A 10817-nucleotide genomic window follows, 5' to 3' on the forward strand; every position below is an offset into this window, starting at 1 on the left:
GCGTTGTCATGCTGCAGCGCCCATTTGTCTGCAATGTTTGCGAGTTGTTACTGCAGTCACTGGTGTCGATCTTACAACTGTTTGGCGTATAATATACGGTCACAGGTTTCGCTCACACCACCTGTCACTGACACAGGAACTGCGTGGAAATGAATTCAGCCGGGGATTACTTTTTGCAAATGGGCCGTGAATAATTACATTATGTATGTCTTAAAAATGTCATGTCCTCTGATGAAGCCAGGTTTACGGATTATGGCATACTGAATTGTCATAATACGGATTACTAGCGCACAGAAAATCTTAGGTGGAGTACGTCAGATCGATCGTTAAAGTAGGTGGTGCGGAATCCATAGAGATGAAACCACTGGTTGACACTACTTCGCACGTGACAGGTGAGATGTATCGTGCCAATGGCCTTGCCGCAGTGGCAACACCGGTTCCCGTCAGATCACTGAAGTTAAGCGCTGTCCGGCTGGGCTAGAACTTGGATGGGTGACCGTCCGGTCTGCCGAGCGCTATTGGCAAGCGGGGTGCACTCAGCCCTTGTGAGCCAAACCGAGGAGCTCCTTGATTGAGAAGTAGCGGCTCCGGTCTCGGAAACTGACATACGGCCAGGAGAGTGGTGTGCTGATCACATGCACCTCCATATCCGTATCCAGTGATGCCTGTGGGCTAAGGATGACACGGCGGCCGGTCGGTGCCGTTGGGCCTTCCAAGGTCTGTTCGGGACGAGTCTAATTTAGTTTTGTCTACGGTTGAGATGCCCTCCTTTGTCAGTCTAGATGGTAGGGACCGTATGTGGGTGCCGCAATTTTCTCACGCAGCTCACTCTGCGCGGGGTGTGGCGCAAGAACTTAACAACAGATTTCCCGGAAGATGGTTGAGCTGCCGTGGTTCTCAGGAGTGGCCTGCACAGCCACGAGATTTAACAGCCGTAGATTTCTTTATGTGGGGATATCTAAAGAGTAGTGTTTAAGTCACCGAACAACTCCAGGTGACTTCAAACGGCTCATCGCGGAAGCTTGTTGCTTCGTGTCACCAACAGCTGTACATCTCGTCTACAGGTCGTTTATAAAACGCATTGAGTTGTGCAGTCAAGGAAATGGACACTCGTTTGAACTCCTCACTTACAGGGAGAGGCCGCCAATTGTGAAATTCAGATTCGATTCATACTGCGCATAATAAAAGCTCATGGCCAGAGGTGTAATGTGGCAAAGCACCAAGATGCACTTCTCAGCCGTTGTCGAGAAAATCGACAGTTAAAAGAAACCGTTGCGGTGAAATACTCTCTACGATTAATAATTATCTCTAGCGTCGTGGCGCAGCGGTAAGCGCTCGGGTTCGTAATCCAAAGGTTGCCGGATCGAATCTCGCGCCATGCATTTTTTTTATAATTAGTTTTTTGTAATTCAAATATATATATATATATATATATATATATATATATATATATATATATATACTATTAATGAATTACTCATGCATGTTGGTGAAGGCGGATCGCTCTCCAATTGTACCGCCTCCATTTTTCCGTTTTTTTAACAGGGTGTACCAAAGCTCTCCCGTCCGCACTGACTTTCGACGATGTTATAAGTTGCGCTAGGGACCGCATCTACCTTCTTACGAAGTTAGCAGGCAACTACGCTGTTATGCCGCGGCTCGTTTTGGCCCATTCTACGGCTGTTCTTCAAGTGTAACGAGCGAGTAACGGAGTTTATATTTCATACCTGCCACAGCGAATCTGTGTTCGTGGGGTCTCTATTCCAATTCGAACGTTTGACTTACGCTATACGTATTCGTTTCGGAATATCGTTTCTACGTCTTCCGTTAACTATACGTGGTTAACATTATGAAGACAATTAATAACATTTGTGAAATACAACTTTGTTTGCGGAAAACATAATGATGTTCGAAGTCGCCAGTTTTTCCACGACAAACGACTTTCAACAACTTATTATATGCATAATTGTTGCAACTGATTGCTGGGAATTATATATATATATATATATATATATATATATATATATATATATATATATATATATATATATATATGTGTGTGTGTGTGTGTGTGTGTTTGTGTGTGTGTGTGTGTGTGTGTGTGTGTGTGTACATATATATACCCATTTGAATTACAAAAAACAAATACTAAAAAAAAAAAGTTGTATGGTGCGAGATTCGATCCGGCGACCTTCGGACTACAAACCCGAGCGCTTACCGCTGCGCCACGACGCTGTGGAAAATTATTAATCGTAGAGAGTATTTCACCGCAACGGTTTCTTTTAACCGTCGATTTTCTCGACAACGGCTGAGAAGTGCATCTTGGTGCTTTGCCACATTGCACCTCTGGCCATGAGCTTTTATTATGCGCAGTATGACTCGAATCTGAATTTCACAATTGGCGGCCTCCCCTTGTTAGATGAACATCCCGCCAACAGAACACTCATTTGCACGCAGTCAGTTATGTACAGCATGCTGCATTCGCCCCTAAAACTTTCAACATTTCTAGTTCCCTAACTAAAGCTGACCGAAATTCGATTTAAATTGATTTGTATACAATTTTCCTTAAAAATGTCAGCTACAAGACAGGAAAAATAAGTTTCTGTTTCAAAAATTACAACTCGTTGATGTAACACACTGGAAAATAACTATATAGACTATGTCAGTAACTTTGAAGAAAAAGTTACGTTCTCACCTTTACCTGTCTAAATAAATATTCGCTTTATTTATTATTTTTTAAGTTACAGAGACAAACATCTTTGTGATTTACCCTGTATATACAAGCTGCTTCAAAAATAGATATTTCAGATATATATTCCCCATACGTTGATAATAAAAAATGTTCAGTGCAAGACGTGTCCGGAAATGCTCTGTTTCCGTGTTATGGCCTCCAACACAGTGATACTCACTGAAATGCTATCCCTGCGCCATTGCGACCAAGGTTAATTACTCCCGCCTTGCTTTCGGTGAGCAGTTGAGAGCGCATTCGAAGAGACAATAACACGTGAGTCCACGGCGGAAATCCTGTGTTTTGTGGTAAAACAAAAATTCGTATGTAAAGGATTAAAAATAACGATAGTGAAGAAAAAAGTGTGTTTTAACATATTAAAGCAACGGAAAACAAATCAAAAATCATGATAGGCTGTAGAACGTATGGTAGATACGAAATTACAAGCACAAAGTAAGCGACAGCGTCATGTCAGACAGAATAATAACGAAATGCCCGCTGAAGATACACTCCTGGAAATTGAAATAAGAACACCGTGAATTCATTGTCCCAGGAAGGGGAAACTTTATTGACACATTCCTGGGGTCAGATACATCACATGATCACACTGACAGAACCACAGGCACATAGACACAGGCAACAGAGCATGCACAATGTCGGCACTAGTACAGTGTATATCCACCTTTCGCAGCAATGCAGGCTGCTATTCTCCCATGGAGACGATCGTAGAGATGCTGGATGTAGTCCTGTGGAACGGCTTGCCATGCCATTTCCACCTGGCGCCTCAGTTGGACCAGCGTTCGTGCTGGACGTGTAGACCGCGTGAGACGACGCTTCATCCAGTCCCAAACATGCTCAATGGGGGACAGATCCGGAGATCTTGCTGGCCAGGGTAGTTGACTTACACCTTCTAGAGCACGTTGGGTGGCACGGGATACATGCGGACGTGCATTGTCCTGTTGGAACAGCAAGTTCCCTTGCCGGTCTAGGAATGGTAGAACGATGGGTTCGATGACGGTTTGGATGTACCGTGCACTATTCAGTGTCCCCTCGACGATCACCAGTGGTGTACGGCCAGTGTAGGAGATCGCTCCCCACACCATGATGCCGGGTGTTGGCCCTGTGTGCCTCGGTCGTATGCAGTCCTCATTGTGGCGCTCACCTGCACGGCGCCAAACACGCATACGACCATCATTGGCACCAAGGCAGAAGCGACTCTCATCGCTGAAGACGACACGTCTCCATTCGTCCCTCCATTCACGCCTGTCGCGACACCACTGGAGGCGGGCTGCACGATGTTGGGGCGTGAGCGGAAGACGGCCTAACGGTGTGCGGGACCGTAGCCCAGCTTCATGGAGACGGTTGCGAATGGTCCTCGCCGATACCCCAGGAGCAACAGTGTACCTAATTTGCTGGAAAGTGGCGGTGCGGTCCCCTACGGCACTGCGTAGGATCCTACGGTCTTGGCGTGCATCCGTGCGTCGCTGCGATCCGGTCCCAGGTCGACGGGCACGTGCACCTTCCGCCGACCACTGGCGACAACATCGATGTACTGTGGAGACCTCACGCCCCACGTGTTGAGCAATTCGGCGGTACGTCCACCCGGCCTCCCGCATGCCCACTATACGCCCTCGCTCAAAGTCCGTCAACTGCACATACGGTTCACGTCCACGCTGTCGCGGCATGCTACCAGTGTTAAAGACTGCGATGGAGCTCCGTATGCCACGGCAAACTGGCTGACACTGACGGCGGCGGTGCACAAATGCTGCGCAGCTAGCGCCATTCGACGGCCAACACCGCGGTTCTCAGTCAGGAACCGCGCGACTGCTACGGTCGCAGGTTCGAATCCTGCCTCGGGCATGGATGTGTGTGATGTCCTTAGGTTAGTTAGTTAGTTCTAAGTTCTAGGGGACTTATGACCACAGATGTTGAGTCCCATAGTGCTCAGAGCCATTTGAACCATTTGAACCACCGCGGTTCCTGGTGTGTCCGCTGTGCCGTGCGTGTGATCATTGCTTGTACAGCCCTCTCGCAGTGTCCGGAGCAAGTATGGTGGGTCTGACACACCGGTGTCAATGTGTTCTTTTTTCCATTTCCAGGAGTGTAGCACCAAGTGCTGAACATGTTTGAGTATAACTGCACACCGCTCTTCCGGTCGTTATGATGGTATTCTTGGCCGTAGCCGCTACTATTCGGTCGAGTAGCTCCTCAATTGGCATCAGAAGGCTGAGTGCACCCCGAAAAATGGCAACAGCGCATGGCGGCCTGCATGGCCACTCATCCAACTGCCGACCACGCCCGACAGCGCTTATCTTCGGTGATCTCACGGGAACCGGTGTATCCACTGTGGCAAAGGCAGAAGGTGGATCTAAATATTAAAACAACAAAAACAGAACATGTTACCATGCAGTATGGGGTGTAGAAATCACGATGGTATTCAAAGCAGAATGGACAAATGCAGGTCCTCTACGTTTCTCAAGGTAATCTTATACCAATATTCCTGCAAAATAATGGTAAGTGCAGCTAACGATGACGGACGTGGATAGCGATAGCGCACCCTTCTCTACAAAGTAAACCACAGAGCCTCAGTAATACTGGGATCTGAAGGGTCTGGTGACCAAGTGAGCAGCGACAATTTCTCCTCGTGCTACAATTCCACTCTTGGACGATGCAAGCTTCGTGCACAGGGGACCTGTAGTCTTTGAACACGGGATGACCATTCGGGATCAAACATTATCCCAAGAGAAATAATTGCTCAGCTAAAATTGTCATAGGCCGTTCACTGTCTCCCATTTTCTGTATGTTGAGACTGAGAGTCAAAAGCTAGAGAAGAGTGATTTTTTTGTTTATTCTTCTTTTCCTTTATTTGTATAAATTTACTGAAATAAGTAGTGGCAGATTTAGTAATGTGCGTGGAAGGTCGAAAAAGGATATAGTAGTTAGTCGTCTGCAGAATTCAGACAGCCTGAAACTAAACTTATCGATCAAATATTAATAGAAATATTAGCTATGAAATTAGTAGGTATCCTTTGACTTCACTTCCTTCTACTGCGTAACAGTATTATTGAGAGTAAGACATTTTTAGCCAGCAACGTGTAATGGAAAGCACGTCTAGTCGGAAGCACGTCGGCGGAGTTCTCACACAAAAACACGACCTTTACATGATCGCAAGCCATAGCTTCAAAACCGCCGCCGGCCGCGCCACGCAAACTCACGCAATAATTAAAATACAAAAAGAAGATGCTATATATATGTCGCGGTCGAATCAATTAACCCGAGCGTTATTGGAAGTTAATAACCGCTATTAAGGGCGTGCCGAGCGTTAATCGATCTCGAGACCGGAGCTAGATATCGATAATCGCGAGTCGGCCTTCTGCCAATCGCACACTTTCAGATAACGGCGCGAGCTCATGCGGAATTTATAATTCAGTACCCGGTACTTTCCGGAATGGATCTTCATCGGTTTACTACCGGCAACGATAAAAAACGTAGACAATAGGAATACTTTCGCAAAAGCTTCCACCTTTAACCACAGCGAAATTGGCTCATAAATACTATTGTCGCCCAGAAACTAATTAATAACTGACCAAAGATACGATCTACTGCCATTTCGAGGAGCGGTGCGTCGACAAGAGTCAACACAATTACGGCAAGAGCACCGACGGCGCGTCCAGTTCGTCAGATCTCCAATAAGGGAACACGCATTACCAGTAATCGCCGGTGCGCACTTACTCCCCCAAAAACTCACAAACAATTTCTCCCAGATTATTTCCAGCGGAGATAGCATCGGGGACAGGTGCACGTTCTAAACCATTCCCGCTGGAATTAGTTACAGTTCAAATTACAATCGGAGGCGCCGTAAGTTGGCGGTACGTTGTAATTACCCTGTATCTCAATCTGCTAATACCACCGCCTGTATCTAGTCGACAGCGGACAGATGCTATCTTCCGGCGATCGGAGCCAAAAGGAACTTTCATACTACTTTGTACCGGGGAAAGTGGGATCCGGTAAACAGGAAAATTTATGAGACTGGGTTCAAAGAGGATGTGTCACGCCGTGTAGATCATTTCCTTCCTATAATTCAAGACGACTTAATGGCTGTGGCGTCAGTCTTTCCGTGGTACGAGGCTACAACAGAGGCACCTCGGGGCGAGACGACACGCTGTCTCTAAGTGACACGTGGAAGGTACTCCTGACACCTCCATACCGGGCTTTGATGGACGCTTCTTCCGGACTTTGAGAGACAAGCGTAAACACGATAACGTCATGAAGGTGTTCACCTGAAATATGAGGTGCCAGCTTGATATATACCGGTTTCGAAAATGTGTAGGATGCTCCGAACTGTCCGTCACACATTTTTTATCAATGCTAATAAATACAACGAGTTTTTTTCTTCTCGGATCAACTAAGGACCACGTGACAATTTCAGTTCCTTATTTGTTGCTGTTTTCTTCCAGTACTCTTTCGTCTGTTCGCTGTGTATCTCCTCCCTTCCTTCTGACCACTTTAGACCGGTCTTTTTATCACTCTCCTACTCTGGGTTGGGGGTGGGTTGGGTTGTTTGGGGGGAAGAGACCAAACTGCAAGGTCATCGGTCTTATCGGATTAGGGAAGGACGAGGAAGGAAGTCGGCCGTGCCCTTTCAAATGAACCATCCCGGAATTTGCCTGGAGTGATTTTTGGGAAATCACGAAAACCTAAATCAGGATGGCTGGACGCGGGATTGAACCGTCGCCCTCCCGAATGCGAGTCCAGTGTGCTAACCACTACGCCACCTCGCTCGGTCCCTACACTGGAATACGTCCATATTCAATACTTTTTCCCTGAACATTTTTCTTTCAACAAATGAAATGACAAACTTCAGAAAATTTACTGGCCTCATACAGATATGATTTCATTATACGAGTTAAAATTCGTACCAAAAACGGGAATCGAACACGGGCCTCCTGCTTATTAGGTAGGTGCGTTAGCCATAAAGCCACCTTGACACAGCAGATCACACCACTCCACGGATTACCCTGACACACCTCCCCCCTCTAGATACAAATTCTCACTGCCGCGCCACTCTACTTTAAATTCCCTCTTTCACACCAACAGAGTTGCCGATTCTCTCCATGTTCTGGAATAGCGCCTCAGCATCGAACGTAAATGGGGGATCCAGTCTGAAACCACGGCGCAGGTACTTATACAAACGAAATGACACAAGTTCGTGAGACGTAAGTTCGTGTGAAAGCGGTAATTTAAGTAGACTGGGATGGCAGTGAGAATGTTATCCGAGGAGGGGAGGCGTGCCAGACTAACCCGTGCAGTCGTGTGAACCGCTGTGCCAAGTGGCTTAGTTGCACTCTGCCTCCCGCGATGATGCGGCTCGGACATCTGCGTACGTCCATACCGCGGAAGTTCGCGCGCGCGGTTGTTTGCCTATCAGGTGTACTGCCAGATTTTAAAGCAACCGATACAGAATGACTCATGCATACCGAAAGTCGACTCTCAGGATTTGGTTCTCGAATGAATATGTGCAGCCGAAAGCCTGTGAATCTGAAACGTTTCTAAGAGACAAAGTTAAATTTGATGACTACGAACTCGTTATTTTACGCCTCTCCATAGCGAGCAGTGTCGTCTACGTCAAACTGATTAATGATACAATGTGTGGCAAAATAATTCGAGATACTAAACATGTTCTCAAATTTCGTCATTGCGACAGACTGGGATTACGAGGTATACGCATCTTCGAATTTCTCTTTGAAGTTCCTTCTCACTTCGGGATCGTGCCGTACGCCAATATGGAAGAGTGCTTAGCCACGTGGAGGACAAATGGTCCAACTTCACGACCGACCCCGTTCTCAATGGGGTGCGACAGATCGGAATACGACTTGCACAACATGTACCCTCATACTTGTTCATAGGCGGATGCAGAGCAATAGTCATCTACAATGGACAACTAAAAACATGCTCTGGATGCGGGAAACAAAGCCACGGTCGTTCATAATGCAAGCAGCGGAAGATTGTGCAATTTCCACCTGGCGAACCCGTGCCTACGTCCATGCCGACGCCGCTGACACTAACGTATGTTGTCGCATTTCGAACAGATCCCATCCCGAAGAAGGACCAGCTTCACTATCCTGACAGTTTATGGCAACGCATGCAGCAGAGACTGCCACCTGTGAAGAAACGACGTAAACACCGACTACTCTGGCGCCGTCGACGCCTTTGACCGACGGCAGGGGATCGATAGGAGGGATGGAAATTGGTCCCACGGTTGTGCCTACAACTGCTTTCATCCCTGAGCGCCAGGAGTCACTTCCGCACTCGGACACGGAAGTGCACACGCGCAAACAACGATCGCCGAAGCGCCACAAGAAACGTCGGCTAGCGCCGTCGCACACCTGTTTAATGCATTCCACGGCAGACGGAGTTGCGTATAACAACACAGTGAATTCGAATGCGCAACGGGAGGTCCTTCCTTCCTCACAGTAGTACGACGAGAATCACACGAGACAGGGGCTGAGTGCAGACCCACCAGAAGGAGATCCGCCGACAGGCGTCCCTCCATACACCGCAGCAACACATTTGCCTTCGATGAGTCCGGTGAGAGAAACACGACGAGAGATGGACCTTCAGCACAAGAAGTGGGGCCATAAATCCGATAGTGATCCAGAGATAGACGACGCAAGCCGCAATGGCGAGTGCGGCGTCCACCGGATCTTAACCACACAGAAGACAAAGACTGCCGCACAGATGGCATGTCGCCAAGCAGCAGCACACGAGCAACCGTTCATGTGCGCTTTACATACTGATAGAAAGCGGCTGGCGTATCGAACATCCTCTATTAACATTAATACAGTTTTGAACGCCAGTCAAATTGCAATTATTACGAGACATGCTGCGTGCTTCATATATCGACATCGTCCTTTTGCAAGAAGTATGTGTCGAGAGCTTTCCCGATTACTATGGGTTTCATACGTATATCACACTCACTACAGACGGCGGGGCAGCGGACCAGCGATACTTCTAGGTGAAGACATAGTAGCCGAGGCTGTGGAGTACCTGCCGTCAGCGCGAGGACTTGCGGTCACAGTGCTGGCAGTACGGACAGTTAACATCTACGCTCCGTCGGGATCCGACAGAAGCCGCGATCGATTCCGGTTTTACGCAGAGGAAAAATGGCTCTGAGCACTATGGGACTTAACATCTGTGGTCATCAGTCCCCTAGAACTTAGAACTACTTAAACCTAACTAACCTAAGGACATCACACACATCCATGACCGAGGCAGGATTCGAACCTGCGACCGTAGCGGTCACGCAGTTCCAAACTGAAGCGCCTAGAACCGCTCGGCCATACCGGCCGGCTTTACGAAGAGGAGATTGCGCCACTATTCTTAGGCCGTTACGGACATTTATTTGGAGACTATTTCAACTGCGTCCTCGCACTAAAGGATCAGCACGCACACCATAATTCATACCAGGAGCTACGGCGGCTGACACAGGACATGAATCTAATCGATACATGGGAGACAATACATGGCGACAGGCACGGTTATACATACGTTGCAAGTCCCTTTGCAAGTCGCCTCGAACGAATTTACGTAACACGTTGTCTCGAATCTGCGATCCTCGATGCAGAATTAAGGCCCGTCGCCTTTTTAGCACAACTAGCGTACTTATGCATAGTCTCCTTTCGTCGTCAACGAGTGTCGCTGTGTTTGGACATTGAATACCGACGCCTAATCGAAGACGCTTGGCACATATGTGAACGACGCTCCTCCCGACATAACATTGCAATAGGAGGCGCCATATGATGGAATTTTACTTCACGATGCTCCGCGAACTTTCTGTACAAGTGCCTTCACAGGACCGAAGATAATTTCCATAACACGACGCAGTTTTGAGGGGTGGGGGTGAGGAGGGGGTCGCAGTCCACGCAAGGGCCTTTAAACAAGTCTGTGGAGAATCGCCGTCGACGAATCACGTTATCAGGGGAAAACAACGTAGCCGCAGAGCCTTAACACAGACGATCCTACTGCCGGGTGGTCGACGTATAACATCGGGAAAAGAAATTGCCAGTGCTTTGTGGAACAACACGGTCAC

At 47.7% G+C, this 10817-nt stretch overlaps 1 pseudogene; it reads left to right on the forward strand.

Moving 5' to 3' along the window:
• Positions 1 to 406: 406 nt before the first annotated feature.
• Positions 407 to 524, forward strand: LOC126212831 (5S ribosomal RNA; annotated as a pseudogene).
• Positions 525 to 10817: the final 10293 nt, after the last annotated feature.

Source organism: Schistocerca nitens, chromosome 1, assembly GCF_023898315.1.
Source record: "Schistocerca nitens isolate TAMUIC-IGC-003100 chromosome 1, iqSchNite1.1, whole genome shotgun sequence".
In the NCBI taxonomy this organism is placed as follows: Eukaryota; Metazoa; Arthropoda; class Insecta; order Orthoptera; family Acrididae; genus Schistocerca; species Schistocerca nitens.